This window comes from Lutra lutra, chromosome 2 (assembly GCF_902655055.1).
Source record: "Lutra lutra chromosome 2, mLutLut1.2, whole genome shotgun sequence".
Lineage (NCBI taxonomy): Eukaryota > Metazoa > Chordata > Mammalia > Carnivora > Mustelidae > Lutra > Lutra lutra.
In genome coordinates this window covers 52,454,119-52,470,872 of record NC_062279.1, presented here as the reverse complement: position 1 = coordinate 52,470,872, position 16,754 = coordinate 52,454,119, and the positions used below count along the sequence as shown (strand labels likewise).

The 16,754-nt window shown below is 39.1% G+C and overlaps 1 protein-coding gene across 3 annotated transcripts in view; it reads right to left on the bottom strand.

Moving 5' to 3' along the window:
• Window positions 1-16,754, bottom strand: part of GALNT7 (polypeptide N-acetylgalactosaminyltransferase 7) — a 139,324-nt gene that overhangs the window by 101,348 nt on the left and 21,222 nt on the right. The gene's annotated exons all lie outside the window — the stretch shown is intronic.

Sequence of the window (16,754 nt, the reverse complement as noted above, 5' to 3'; positions counted from 1 at the left end):
GTATGGGGGAACACTAAGGATGGGTTGGCAGATGGGGTGAGAAAGGAACCTGATGAAATGGCCTCAGGGCATCTACACGTTCCTGAAGTGAAGGAGGCTGGGTGAGACTGCCAGAGACGGGGAGAGCAGGTGAGGTGTCTGGTGGGGGTGGGGGTGGAAGGAGGGGGTCTATTGGCAGGTACCAGAGAGAGGAAGCCCACATGTAGTATTGATAGTGAAATTGGCTATGTGATTATTTTCCTTTTGGCTCCAAGTAACTACACAAACACTGGTCAGTGAGATATTATATATGTTCACAGAATCAGAGAGGAGTTAGGGTTACTGGCAATGTACTGCATTTTCCAATTCTAGTCTTGGGAGCAAGTGAGACTCATTCTGGACAAGGAACTAATGTAACACAGAAGTCCTATTTCTCCAGCTCAGCTAGAAAAAAAAAAAAAATACTGAAGAGTCCTGAAGAGCTAAGAAATGGTTTGACCAAGGCAACTTCATTCAAAATGTATAATAATATGGCAAACTTTTCTTCTTACTGAAGGAAAGACAAAACATATCAGCTAAGAATATATTTTGTTCAAAAGAAGAACAATGATGTTAGGGTATGTGCGGGGAGACTTGCCCTCCAGATATTAAAATGAATTTTGAAATAAAAAAAGTTTGGCACCAGTACAGATAAAGACTAATGAATTAAAGTTCACAAAGAGACACAAATGTATAAGAGAAACTAAGTATTTAGGGACACTTGGGTGGCTCAGTCAGTTAAGCATCTGGTTCTTGATTTTGGCTCAGGTCAAGATGGCAGTGTCCTGAGATTGAGCCCTGCCTTGGGTTCCACATTGCACGTGGAGCCTGCCTAGGATTTTCTCTCTCCCTCCCTCTCTGCCCTGCTCCCTGCTCACATTCTCTCACTCTCTTAAAAACAAACAAACAAACAAAACAAAAAATAAAAAGTACTTAATAAAAGGTGGTACTTCAAAACTTTATTATTTAATAAATGATACTGGAGGAACTGGCTAACCATTTGGACAAAAGATAGATTTCTAAACCATTCCACCACCAAAATAAATTCTGGAAATTAATAAAGATTTAAATGTAAGAAAGAATTCATAGAAATACTGAAAGAAAACAATCCTAAATTGAAAAAGGACTTTCTACACATGGCATCAAAGGTAGAAACCAAAAGAAATCATTCGTAGGTTTGATTATAGAAAAAAAAATGTTTAATTCTCTATGTCCAAAGCTACTGTAAAATTTAGGTAGAGATGGCAGGCTAGGCATGTTCTCATCTTTCTGAGAACTCAATTTAAGACAAAGATACAAGGAAGGAAACTTGTAAAAGGCAAGAGAAAGGCCTAAGCAGAAATGGAATCTTTCTAGAAGACAGGAAGCAAAGGAGAGCGGGCTAGGAGATGAACCAGGCTGAGAGAGAGGCAGTAGAGATGGATGCCAGTCCTGTGAGGACTACAGAGGAGAGGGAAACTTCTGGAAAAGCTCTGGTCTCAGAATCCCCAGGTATAGATGGGGAAAGACGGTAGGCCCAAAGGGTAGAGATGCTAATATTCTTATTTTATAAAGTGGAGGTCAAGAGAGGCTGATAATGGAATACAAAAGGAGAAGAGTTATTTTGAGGGCACCTGGGTGGCTCAGTCATTAAGCATCTGCCTTTGGCTCAGGTCATATCTCAGGGTCCCGGGATCAAGGCCCACATCGGGCTCCCTGCTCTGCGGGAAGCCTGCTTCTCCCTCTGCCCCTCCCCTGCTGTATTCCCTCTCTCTGTCTCTGTCAAATAAGAAAATAAAATCTTTAAAAAAAAAAAAAAGGAAGAGTTATTTTGAGTCATAAAGCTAAAGAGAAGAACACCTAAAAATCTCAACTTTTGGTAGTATGAGAGGTAAACAGAAAAGGACAGTCCAAATTTGCATCTTTTATATCAAGAAGCAAATAGAAATTTTCCATTGTTAAATCAAAAATAGGAAAAACTGCCTGTTTTCTAGTGCTATTAGAGAAACAATATAGACTGTACTTTTTTACTATTACCTATTTATATCTTTAACCATGAATAATACTTTAAATTTAAAATACCAAAACAAAAAAATGAAAGACAAAAAGCTGGGGAAATAAAAGTGTTAATATTCTTAAATCCTAGCCACCCCATCCCACCCACAAACAAACAAACAAATAAAAACCTCTTGCACATTTTTAAGAAAAAATAAACATCTATGGAAAAGAATGGGGAAAAACATAAGCAGGAAATTTTAAAATGACATTCAAATTTTAAAAAGATGATATTCAAATGGTTAATAAAAAAATGATGCTTGATCATATTAGTATTTTAAAAACACTAAGATTTCATTACCTATAAAATTGACAAAATATGAAGTAATATCCAGCGTCCTATAGTATAACCTTTGCAAAAGGCATACCCTTTGACCCAACAATTAAAATTCTAGAAATCTGGAGTGACTGGATGGCTCAGTTGGTAGAGCATGCGACTCTTGATCCCAGGGTTGTGAACTCAAGCCCCATGCTGGGAGTGGAGCCTACTTTATTTCTTTTTTAAAGGTTTTACTTATTTTAGAGAGAGGGAGCATAGGGTGGTGGGGCAGTGGAGGAGGGAGATGGACAAGCACATTCCATACTGAGCACAGAGCCACACACAGCGCTCGATCCCATAATCCTGAGACCACAGCCTAAGGTGAAATCAAGAGCTGGACATTCAACCAGCTGAACCACCCAGGCACCCCGAGCCTATTTAAAAAAAAAAAGAAAGAAAAGAAAAGAAAGAGATGCCTGGGTGGCTCAGTCAGTTGAGCACTTGCCTTTGGCTCCAGTCATGATCCCAGGGTCCTGGTATCCAGTCCCACATTAGGCTCCTTGCTCAGCGGGAAGCCTGCTTCTCCCTCTGCCTGCCACTCCCTCTGTTTGTCTTCTCTAACAAATAAACAAAATCTTTAAAAGAAAGAAAAAGACAATTCTAAGTATCTATGCTGAGGAAATCATAAGGTGATGGATGGAAGTTACTCTTCTCATGTACGGATATTACTTTGAAGATAAAGAAACCAGGAAGAAAGGGTGAAAACACAGTATTTAAGAATTTGTGTACAAAATTAGCTACAACTCTTACCACAGAACTATTTACAATAGCAGAGAGGTGGGAAACAACCCAAATAGAGGTTTGAGTTAATAACTTTACTTTTACTTCTAAATAATTTAGAAAGTATAATGATATGGAAGATATAGTTTTAAGAGAAAAAGCCTGAGGAACTACAGATGTTAAATGAGCCACACACCCTTTTTTGAAAGTGTTTATATATTCTACATGAAAAAAATATATACACCAATGTGGGAAAATGTTAGAGTATATACCAAAATTTAGCAAGTTATCCTTGGATGGTTAAATCATTCTTATTTTATTCTTCTTTGTATTTTCTACAAAAATTTATTCTTTTGAACTGAGAAAAAAAAAAACCTTTATGATGGGACAACTCTCCTGTCAAGATCACTTTCATTTTGGGGTAGGAGGCCCATGAACAGCCCCGGTAACAAAGACAGGGGATCCCCTTTGGAGAAACTCAAGAGCCCACTACAGTGGTACTGAAAACAGTTGTAACTGACACAACTGTAAGAAAGAAGGAAAAGGCAAGTTATCACATTCTAGACTCAAGGACCCTTATGAGGCAACACAGAAAGACGGCAGACACTGAGTCCATCTGGTAAACCCCAGCAGTGCGGGGTAGTTGTTGTAAATGGGGAAGCTGGCGATGGCCACAGTTATAGACAGCAAAGCCCCCCTTCCACAGAGCCCCCAAGTAGCCACAACAGCAGTTTCTAACGCACCGGAGAGGCTGTGTCACATCTTGGCTGCAAACTGAGTTTTCTAAATCCAGAACTACTTAGTGGGAGGGAGACCTTGGACTGGAAACTAAGGACAATCTGCGTTCACCCCACCCATCCCCTCCAGCCACAGGCCCCCTGGGGCCAGTATGTGCTGCACAGATGGAAGAAGGGAAACTCCCCCTCATTCTTCTGTACTCTTTTCTATTCCCCATTTCTTAGATCAGAGAGGCAGAAAATTCTTGAACCTAAAGATGAACCTAAAGATGAGTTTGAGAGTCTAGGTCCACACAGTGGAAGCAAGGAGGCTTTGAATCAGAAAGATGAGGTCTCAAACTTGGCTCTAGTGCTTCAAGGTTTGTGACTTGGCAACAGAGGCCATCTACCTTCATCTGTCAGTTTGGGATCATGATGGTACCTATCTCAAGGGGTGCCAGGAAATAAAAACAAGCTCCTCCCTGGTTCCTATCTAACACAAGGACAGCCTTTACTTGGAAATACCAGGCAGTAGCTAAGTCAAGGGTCCCATCAGACTGTGCAACAAAAGCTGTAACTGGCCAGGAAAAAAAGTTATTGGGAGCTGGAACGGGTGGGCCAGCCTTCCCAGAAGAAGAGGATTTGAACTAGACTTTGACAGCGAGGTAAGTACTGAAGAGGTAGGAAACAAAGTAAAGAAGGGGTAGTCCCAGAAAACACGACTGCAGGATCAACGGCAGACCCAATCCCTCTGTACATGATTTTTTTCAGGCTCTAATCACTGTAGATCTGCACTAGGCTTAGGAACTCACCGGCTGAGGAAGAAGTTACTTCTGCCTACCATGAATGTCTGGTGCAGGGCTAGACCCACAATGATCTTTCAGAGAGAATGCTCATTCACGCTAGCAGTCTGTGTAGCCCAGCAGTAAGGATGAACCAGGAAAAGCCCTTTTTAAAGGCTTGCTTCAAGGTTTTGGAAATATAGGAGTGTTTCCCTTTGGCAAAAATGAAAACAGTTGATATCGTACAGTATCAAGGTTGCTATGAAAGCACAATATCACCATCAGAAAGAAGAAAGAAAATCAATGCATATTATGAGCTTGAAAATCAGACTTCCTAATAAACAATTCATAAAGACAGGATCTGCTGTTTTCTTTCAGAAAGATCTTCCTCTCTTCCTCACTTTAGAAGTGTAAGATCAGACATCCACTTAAAATAGGACTGTCACTTTTCTCCAAACATCAAAACCCACTAAGAGACACAGAAGTCTGGAAGTTCTCTGCCTTCCTATTAAGGAAAGGCTGAGAGTGGCATCCTAATGAGAGCTGATAAAAAGATGTTTGCAGGGTTCTGGACAACCTGGCTAAAGCATGACGAGGCACTCTAAGCCAATTAACATGGAAGGTTGTAGGACACAATCAGGTATTACTAGAAAAAGGGTACTCTTTCTAAGATGTCCTATTTGATATCACTTGTTGGTCATATCCCCTGAATGGAAGTTGGCATTTTCATTAAGTTAATACGATGTTGAATTGAATCCTATAGAATGAAGATGACTTACTAATTGGGCTCAATATAGAAATAGAATATAACCCAGTTCTCTTCGCTCAAAATAGATTGCATTCTAGTCATACAAATAGCTGTGAATTTGTTAGGAGCACTTAAGTTTTCTTCCTTATTTTTATCTGGATTCTGTAAGGCAGCAAGGTGCATTTGAAACAGCATGTACTCTGCAATTAATCATAGGAGGGTTTGTATTAATATTTGGCTCTTCAGTTCCTAGGTGGGTAAATTTGGTCACGTCTGTAATTATTTAATTAAATAATTCTACCACATACTGAAAAGAATAGGAGGTAGTCTATCTAAAAACGTGTCCTAAAAATACAATTTTAAAAATATTAAGCAAAAAGGCGAAATGAAGGCAAGAAATAAGGGGAAAAAAGAAATAGAAAATGCATTCCAGGGGCACGTGGCAGATGGAACATGCAAAGGTTGATCTTGGGGTTATGAGCTTGTACCCCAAGCTGGATATAGAGATTACTTAAAAATGAAATCTTAATTTTTTTTCATTCTAATAGGTGTTACACCATTGTTAAAAGAAAGCAAAAACTTTAGCTTTGAACTTTAAAAAACATTAAAACAAAGTCAAAATAGTAATTCACAAAGCCATCAGGCAACTACTCAATCTGAACAAATTTGGAATGGATCACAGATCTTGAAGTTTTAGGTTAAGAATCATATCCTCTATGGAAACACCTAGCATATAGTTATCTGTCTCATAAATGTTCTTCTTTTGTTTTCACTTAAGATTTTCTGTGATACATCTATTTTAAGCAGAGGTTCAAAAATGGTATTTGAGAAATGCTCCTCTAATCTTTCTCTCATTTGGAACATTACTTTTGTTTCACTGAAATAAAAAGTAGCACTCAATATTCTATCATACAGACTCTAGAATTGGGACTCTAGAATCTTGTACTAAAAAAATGGAAATAACTGTATCCTACAAGATCTATTTCCTGCAACATCCTTTATGAGTACATATTTACCTCCCACTCCTTAGCATATTCTAAAGACCAGATAGACATAAATTAAAAAAGAATACATAAAACTGCTATTAGCAAACTATGGAGAATATATGCTATTCAAATAACTAGAATATCACAGTCTTGCACATGGAATCCTAAAATAATATGTAGGAGGTTGTCAGCTCTTTGATATTAGTGTGTTAATTAGGATTCCCTGGAATAAAATGGTATGTCAAGTGAGATATTCATTTTTTTCTTTTATTTTTTTAAGAATAGAAACCTACAGATTTTAGAAAGCAGTATCCAAGAACAAAATGGTCTTAGAACATGGGAGCAGGTTTTAAAAATAGTTTTAAAACAGATTAATCTCATTGGCTTTCTTTCTGCCTTAAATAATCAAGGGAAAAATCTGGCTCTCTGTAATGGAAAGACCTGACATTTTCATTCTCCTGGCATAAAACTGTCATGTTGCAAAAGGTGAGTGACTGTCAATGAACGCAATTAGATTAATTCCAAAGGGCTGCTACGGAAGTTAGATATATAATTGGTTAGCTAAATCGCTTATTCTGTGTACAAAATAGAAGTTTAATAATTTCTTTAGCTTTATAAAAATCTCTCCTTTTATCTAAATGGTCAGGGAATGAATTCTTCAGGTTATGAATGTTTGCAGCCACTGGGCCTTTCTTATTTTATACAGGGATTGCTAATTTTTTAAGAATTAGAAATCAATATAATGCTGGGATGCTTGGGTGGCTCAGTCAGTTAAGCATCTGCCTTTGGCTCAGGTCATGATCCCAGGGTCCTGGGATCAAGTCCTGCATCAGGTTCCCTGCTTTAGTGGGGAGCCTGCTTGTGCACTCGCACTCTCTGACAAATAAATAAAATCAAAGAAATCAATAAAATGCTAAAATTATTCCAAATCAATTTTAACTTTTATTAATTTAGAAGGAACACGGTGAATCTTATAGTGCCTTAAGGTCACTTGTGATGATCCATTACTATTCTAGAACTAGGATTCTCATCTAACCTAATCCAAGAAGTGGTGGATTGAAGATTCTGATTTGTTCCTTCCTACCCTTCACCCTTGCCCAAAATGAAAGACAATCTGACTTAAGGCTTACAAACCCTTAAAAAACATTTCGTTGTTAAAAAAGGTAACTTGGATAGAAAGTAGACAAGTGGCACCTGGCTGCTTCAGTTGGTTAAGTGACTGACTCTTGGTTTCAGCTCAGGTCATGGTCTCATGGTGGGGGTGAGATCCAACCCTGTGTATGGGAGCCACACTCAGCAGGGAATCTGCTTGAAGATTCTCTCCCTCTGCCCCTTCTCCCACTCACGAGTGCTAACTCTCTCAAATACATAAATCAATATGAAAAAGGAAAGAAAGAAAAGTCGATGAAGCAACGTTTAATCTCCTTTGCTGGGTAAGGACAGTTCATACATGGTGGGTGATCACTATAGGATTCTCCTGGGCAAGCCTGGGCCCTATTAGGAGGGGACGAAAGCTATCCAGGCATCTGGACTGTGCCATGTGGGGCACTAGGTAGTCTACTATGATGATGTCACCATTACCTTCTGATAATGGGGACAACAACATGACAATGACTGTGCTAGGAACAGCACACCATTGTCCTCTATTTTAGCAAGTGGGCCTACATTACAGGCACTATTCTAAGAACACTGCAGATACTAATAGTCTGCTGAAAGAGACACCACAGGGTTCCTAATATGCCATCACAGAGGCTCAGTAACTTGCTGGAAGTTTTAAAGCGAGTGTGAGGCAAAGCTGGGATTTGAACCTAGGCAGCTGGGCTCCCTCTGGCCTCAGCCACCACAATATGCTGCCTCCATTGTACCACCTAGCCCTTGTCCCCTAAATGTTGAATCTTTCTCCTTTGAAAGACTCTCTTCTTCAAAACAGAACTGTGCTCTCTGTGTCTGTAGCACAGAGTACCTAGCACACAATGCTCAACAGAGATTAAATATATATCATGCATGCAAAATCGGGATTATGAAATCCTTCTCACATGTATTTCTTTGCCTTTATTCTCCTCAAAATGTGCTCCAGAAAACACGAATCCCTTTTTGGATTCTCTCTGTGCCTAGAGGATCCTACCCTCCAAGATTTTTGCAAGTCTAGTTCTGTTGCCTCACTCCATTTACCTTTCAGACTCTGGCTCAAACAGCCCCTTTCTAGAGGCCTTTTATGACCATCGATCAAAAGGAGTTCTCACCTCTCACCCACGGCACTCACACAACTTTAAGATGTCCAGAGTATTCATCGTTATCTGAAATCATCATTTCACTCTTTACCTGTCTCTTCCCTAGCCCTCCCAGAGGCAGCCTACGACAGGGTCTGAACGCAGCAAGTTCTCAAACAGTATTTACTGAACTAACAGGGTTAAAGTTAAGTAAATTTCTTCAAGACTTTTCAGACTTGTGACTCCTGAAAGGGGTGGGGGACTAGTAAACAGTTTTTGCTAAACTTATCTGGCCATGGGAATTTATTTTTTTTTTATTTTTTATTTATTAAAAAAATTTTTTTTATTCATTTATTTGACACAGAGAGATCACAAGTAGGCAGAGAGGCAGGCAGAGAGAGAAGGGGAAGCAGGCTCTGCACCGAGCAGAGAGCCCAAAGCGGGGCTCAATCCCAGGACCCTGAGACCATGACCTGAGCCGAAGGCAAAGGCTTTAACCCATGAGCCACCCAGGCGCCCCGGGAATTTTTTATTTTTAATGGAGCCCCTCACAGGGGGACACTCCAGGAAGTGCCACAGAGATCTACTCTATGAGAGATTCTGGATGCTGCTTTAAGAAGTGGCCTTCTCCCCAAGCCTTTTTTCACTAAAGGAACAGGTTCAGTAAGGTCACTGAAGCAAGTCAGCAGCAATGTAAGGAAGAGAATTTGGGGTCACAAAGCTGAATACTAACTTATTTATGTATCTCCCACTTGATAAACTTCCTACCTAACCTTAATGAACCTCCCTTTTCTCACATTTTTATTAATCTGAAAACTCAAAACCAACCAAAGAAAGGAGGACTTTTCCTTTAGATAATTTTCTCAAGGGGGAGAACAAATAATAGTAGCCAAAGGCAGGGAAGAATATTTTACTCTCAACTAAACGTATTGGCTCGTACGTGCCACATCCTTGTATTATTTTCCATCGTTGTGAAGTTATGAAAACTAGGGTTAGGTTAGGGTCTATATTCCTAGAGACCACTTTTCACTTTCCTCCTGTAATTCCTCACATGCACAGAGCCCTGGGCTTCTGCAACACCCAACTATATCTGCTTCTTCTTCCCCCAACCATTTCCCAGAATGGAAGGGAGGCCAAGAACCATAACACGGAAACATGCATTAAGCGGTGTTTAATCCTCTTGGAGGATAGGAGATGGGACAATCTCCATTTTACAGATCATGAGGGTAAGGCTCTGAAAGATTAAGTCATATACTCCATTACACCTGAGAACTAAGAAGATAAACCAGGGCTCAAATTCAGAACTTTCTGGCTCCAAAGCCCATCCATCTCCCACTGTTGAACACTGATGTGCAATATCATCTTCCAGCTTCTCTTCAATCAGAGCCTGAACATGCCTAGGGCCTGGGCTTTGGGATGACCCCAAGTGAGATGTGGCCAGCCAAAATGGAGCACAGGGAGAGGATCACGCATTCCCCCTCATGCTTATACTGCAGGGTGTACAAGCCCCCAGATAAGAATAAACTGTGTCCAGAGAGTAATATTTGACACCATTAGGCCCTATGGAATTGAAGCTCAAAAAAACAAACAAACAAAAACAACAACAACAAAAAACTTTGACAAGTAATACAACCATTTCTCATCCCTTTAGGAGATAAGACTTGAGAAAGAAGAGAAAGATCTTCTCCATATTTCTGATTAAAGTTGATTAGGAAATCAATTACTTTTATCATAAAAGTCTGGTCCATGGTTTATCAAAGCCACTCCTATGCTTTCTTTTCCCCCACATACATAAAATTTTTTTTTTAAGATTTTACTTATTTATTTGACAGAGAGAGATCACAAGTAGACAGAGAGGCAAGCAGAGAGAGAGAGGAGGAAGCAGGCTCCCTGCTGAGCAGAGAGCCAGATGCGGGACTCGATCCCAGGACCCTGAGATCATGACCTGAGCCGGAGGCAGCGGCTTAACCCACTGAGCCATCCAGGCGCCCCATAAAATTTCTTTACTGTTCTAAGAGAACATGTTATATAATAGGCTCCAGATGCAACATAAATTTATAAAAGCTTGGATTACAGAAATCTTGCAGAGCGGTACTATTTGGTTTAAGACAAGAATACAATTTCAGTGATAAGAGTCTGAAACTCTGGGGTTACTTTGCAGAGTTTGTAAAAAGGCAGCATTCACGGAATTAGATCCCTACTATCCATATCATCTTGATAATACTGAATGATATGGTTCGTTCTGTTTCCCTTCCCTCCCCAAAAAAGGATCTAAAAATTTCACCTTCTTTGAAACACATATACCTCTCAAATGTACCTCTGACTGTCCCAGCAAAGAACCCAACTTTGATATGCCTCCATCTGATATTTAAACAAAAGGAATAAAGGACAATAATGTTCAAGAAGCAAAGCAAAGTACAAACATGGAAAGGGCTCAGAGGTTAGGCCCATTACACAATGGCACCATAATCACCAAATTAATTTGTTTTCAGGAAACCAAACAACAATCTTCATAGTACCAACTAGTAGTGCCTATACCTACTCCAAAATCCAAGTTCTTTTAAAAGGTCATGCGGAACACCTAAAATGTTTTCACTTTAAACAACAACTTGAATACATTTCAACTTTGGATTCTCTCCATCAGTAAAATGTGAACTAGGAAACTGTAATCCAGCTTTATATAATTTGATGTAATGCACTAAGGGTTAATTTTTTTTCCTATTAATTAGGGAATTAACAAATAAGTATCTCATTCACACTTCAAAACAGTTATCCATAATTTCCATTATCAATTTGAAGGCAGTTTCAGTTACTCTTTGTACAACATCAATAAGAGGTGCATTTTAGTATTAGGGCTTAAATTAAAACGTCAATCGAAGCCACATGGTGATGTGTATTCTTTTCCCTCATTAAGTCCCATGTGACATTTTTGAAAGCTTCTTTGGATTCCATGCCAGATCTAGTGTCTACTGTCTAAAAGACTACACATCCAGGAAACCAAACATAAGTTCTTTACCTATCTCATCCAAGTCATCAATTTAATTAAAACAGCTGTTTAAGAGGAACAACTTTCATAGAAAGCATGGAACAGAAATTCTTAATGGTCATTACAGATTGTCCAAAGAGATTTGTCAGGATAAGGACAACTCTGCTCCTACACTGAGAAATTGTCTTCAGGGTGCCTAGGTGGCTCAGTGGGTTAAGCTGCTGCCTTTGGCTCAGGTCATGATCTCAGGGTCCTGGGATCGAGTCCCACATCGGGCTCTCTGCTCAGCAGGGAGCCTGCTTCCCCCTCTCTCTCTCTGCCTGCCTCTCCGTCTACTTGTGATCTCTCCCTGTCAAATAAATAAATAAAATCTTAAAAAAAAAAAAAAAGAAAAGAAAAGAAAAGAAAGAAATTGTCTTCAGGATCTAATGTTCCTAGAGAAGAAAATATGTTTTTGGACTGCACTCCAGATATTGAAGGCAAAGGGAAGGGGGTGTTTTTATGCCACTCTCGTTCCTTTGCAGAATGATGCTAGGATCCTGGAAGAGTTATCAAGTTTACCCCAGAGAAGGTGGAGAACCAATTCAAGCACTTAAAGGTCTGCTGGAATGGAAAGGTATTAAGTTCAGAGTACGGTTCCAAATACGAAACGCACTTCAAAGTTAGCCTAGAATGAAACCCAATCACAGATCCCCTTCCATTTTTGGAAGATCGTTCTATCCATGCTATAGATCATTTCGGTATGCTTCAAGAAAAAAAAAAAAAAAACAATTTAATTACAAATACTCCGAGATGAGTCTGAACAAGTAAAAATAATTAAAGTCTAAGAGGTATGACACACTTGTTGAATGACACTTTATTAAATCCATACTCAACTCCAAATCTCAAAGACAGCTTTTGTATTTTGGTCTTGAAATTAAAGGAAATAAATGGCTTTATAAATACTTTGTGTGTTATGAAACCGAATTTTATGAACAAGTTGAGTTTTCATTACTCAGCCAGCACTGAAAATCAACCTCTACTACTTAGCCACTGATTCTAGGTTGAAGTTAGCTAAGGAGATCTAAGCTAGAAGTTCCCGGGTTTACAAAACCTTTTGTTGATCTCTTCAATCACAACAAAAAATGGAGCGAATGTTCTCAGGGTTCAGATTAGATGCTCCTATGGCTAAAAGCCAGATTACATTTATCTAAAATAAAATCTTTTTTTTTTTTAAAGATTTTATTTATTTGTCAGAGAGAGAGGGAGAGAGAGCAAGCACAGGCAGACAGAATGGCAGGCAGAGGCAGAGGGAGAAGCAGGCTCCTGCTGAGCAAGGAGCCCGATGCGGGACTCGATCCCAGGATGCTGGAATCATGACCTGAGCCGAAGGCAGCTGCTCAACCAACTGAGCCACCCAGGTGTCCCTCTAAAATAAAATCTTAATCAAAGACTCACACAAAACCAACTCCCAAAAAGTAATTAGATTCAAAACCTGATATTAGTTTCATTTTATCATCAGCAAACATCATCTCTACCTGTTTCTGAAGACAATGAAACCTTAAATTTACCCTCAAAGCTATGGAATATTACTGGGGTTGTGAAAGTGTTGGCAAACAAAATTCCCAACAGCTTTCCAGTTCTTAAAAGTTGCAATGCGCTGTATACCAACCCTCGGGCAATAAGACAGCCTTTTCACATTGATAAGTAAATTGCCTACTTAAATTTAAATGCCCCTTAAAACAACCCAAGGCATGTACTAAATAGGCTTCTATAAATACTGTATATTAACATGCTATATTAAATCTGACAATAAGAACTCCAATTAGTTTACATCATAAGTCTCTTTAACATTCTATTAGCTCTTAATGCTTTTAACATTCTGTAAAGTGAATACAGTAAAATAATGAAGTCATGAAGCAATTAGTTAAGCCATTAAGGAAATATTTAATTGGTTCCTAGACTATCAAAAAGAACTTAAATCCATTTACAAATAGGAAAGTTGAAAACTAAGTCTAATTGCTTTCACAGTACAATTCTGTAACTATATAGCATATGAACAAAATTTATATGAACCCAAAACTCAGAGTAAACAGCAATAAATTATTACTATTGTTAACTACTGAATATGTTTAGTCTTTTTTTTTTTTTTTAAACTTAGTGGTCCACAGTTTTTGGTCCAATCATCTATTTCATAAGCCACTCAGATACCTCCCTAGTAAATGACTAAATTTCTTTCAAAGAATCAAGTTAAAATGATACTTTTCCTTAGCAAGGAAAAAACAATGCATATATATGTAAACTTTTACATATATTATATATATATATATATATATATATATATATATATATAAAGTTTAGGAATTTTGATTAAAGAAAAGGTACTCATCAGCAATAGACTAAAAGCGAACAAATTTGGGAAGTTATGAATTCTTTTTCTATTTTGTTTGCCCTGTGGGTTATCATTCATTTACCAGAAATTTCTCCAAATTTCATATTATACATACTACAGAGAGTCATACTATGTATCATTGTTAATGATTTTTTGTCAAAAAAAAAAAAAAAGGATAAAAAGGCAGACATCTTAAATTCCAAAACAAGTTTTACTCTTGTACAAAAACACACTTCATCTTCCTTTATCACCACACCTCAAAACAAATTCGAGGTGGGGGAAAAGACAGTGATAGCAATGGACATAAGGCCCTGGGGAAAACAACTTCCTGTATGTGAGGGCCCTACTCAAAATCTTCCCCTCTGGCTTATCTATGAAATGTCTATGATGGTAATTCCTTTAGGTTAAAGCAGGAGATTTCCGTATGTTACTCTAACAATTTGTTGTGCAAGATGCAGAAAACTATTTAAGTAAAAGGGCACTTACTGTAAGGATTCAGACAAATGTCACAGAACTTAACCTGCAGTTAGAATAGGTAGTCTCATGAAATTAGGAGGTCTTAAGGCAGAAGTAGTCCTTTTGTCTATCCCTCTCCAAATCTTTCTTCTCTGCTTCTAGAAACAAAGTCTACTTCATTCTTTTCTCTGATACTGGCCTCCTCAGCAAACTTTTAGGTTTCCCTCCCCCTTAATTTTACTTTGTATGTGACTCTGATGCTTAATGAGCTGACCATGGTGCAATGCCTACAGACCAGCTCTGCATCATCTCTAGTAGACAACACCACATCACTCAAAAATCCCAGGACCAAAAACGTAGTTGATCTAGGTTAGATATCCCTGTTCCAATTACCTGTGTCTGTGGGACAGACCTCTCCTTTCCATGCCACGGATACAGACAGAGAACTGAGACCAGGATGTGCCTTAAGATGTTATAAGATGTCTTGAATTAGGTTTTACAGAGGATATAATATTAACCACTGGCACAAACAGGAACACTGAGGGAGACAGGCTCAGGCAGGTGAATTTTTATTCTTTCTCTACAATTTAATTCTCTTCCCTATTTTTTTTTTTTTAGATTTATTTACTTTAGAGACAGATTGCAAGCAGGACAGAGTGGGGGGTGGTAGAGGGAGAGATAAAGAGAATCTCAAGCAGACTCCCCACTGAGTGTGGAGCCCAACGTGAGGCTTGAGTCCATCTCTCTAAGACCATGACCTGAGTGGAAACCAAGAGTCTGACGCTTAACTGACTAAGCCACCCAGATGCTCCAATTATGCTCCCTTTCAAGACAATGACAATAATTCAAGAACCCAACTGTGCACATAAAAGGGATATGGTAGCCGGGGCCAATCTCTCATTGCTTAGAGATTCAGATACTCAAGACAGCCTTTTATAGGTAGGGAGGCTCACATACAGAAACTTGAAAGAATTTTGTGAGGGACAACTAATATAAAAACAGATGAGCCAGCTTTGATTTGAAAATAAAGTAAAATAGGAATTTTTATCTTATAAAGGTGACTGTCTCAGGAAGAACATGGCTAAAGTACAGAAAGTCACAATAGAGGCAGGCAGGAGGGAGGATGCCTATCAAATTCAAAATTCTGGAATAAGGAGAATCCCTTGAAGCCAAAACAAGGGCCTCCGTACAGCTAATTGAATAATGTTACTTCATACAGAAACTGGCAAATGTATACCAAATACCATTATAATAATTATTTCCTTCTTTCCCCTCAAATGTGTAGTTTCTACTTGCTGCCCTCCCCCATAACACACACTTACAAACCCTCAGCCGACTTTTGAGGATGAGCCCAAAAGTTAATTCTCTTTTCCACTTTCCAGGTACAATTCATTCTATCTTACTATTTAATGTATAATAATTCCCATCCGCCTTGTACCGCAAATGAGGTTGTCACATCCCCGAGGACACAGACGATACCTTAGCCATTTTTGCATCCTCAAGGCCCAACACAATGCAAGACATCTAAAAAGTTCTATGTAGTTTTTAGTGAGTCACAGATACTAGAAATAAACTCAAAAAGGCCTCAAGGAAATGTGTAACAGTTTCATAACAGGCTTCCAAAGCAAAGAAAGGAAAATCTAAGCTGCATCCTTAACCCATAAGGATAAAAGAATGAAAGTCATGCGCTCTTGCATAAACACAGGTCTGGTACTTTGGTAAGAGTATCAGACTGGACAGACCACGGCTCTACTTAATATACAAGTTAAGTGGCCCTCCGCAAAGAAAGTCTATTCTTATCCATATTAAGTCATATCTGTATAGCATCTAACTAATTTTTCTCACAATATTATTCAGTCCTAAAGCTTCCCACATGAACTTTCTAAAGGAAGACTATGTCCAGTACTGTGTTGGCTATTAAATTATTGTGTCTCAGCACTAAACCCACTACACACACACACACACACACACACACACTTATTGTGTCTCAGCACTAAACCCACTACACACACACACACACACACCATTTTATTTTCCTTCTATATTCTGCTTTGTGGTCTGGAACTCTGCAAACATCTCTCCTTTGCCAACTGCCTCTGTTACGCTTCACCAACAGGGGTCGTGAGAGAGAAAGGCAGGCAGAACGGATTCCTTCTTTGTTTGCTGTCAAAGTTAGGGCACTGTGCCAGGGCAGCTGGAGTGATTCTAGCCTCTAGCACTGATCCAACCCAGCTCCGTTACAGATTCCCCCCAAAGCAGCCTCATTATATTCTGGAGATCCAACAGGCAGCTGGTCAGGGTCCCACCATGCTACGCCCAGAGATCTGAACCCCAGCTTGCTGGGTGGGCTTCCTGTGAGCTTCTAAACTCTGACAATCCCAACCTCTTCCTTTTTTACCATGCCCTCA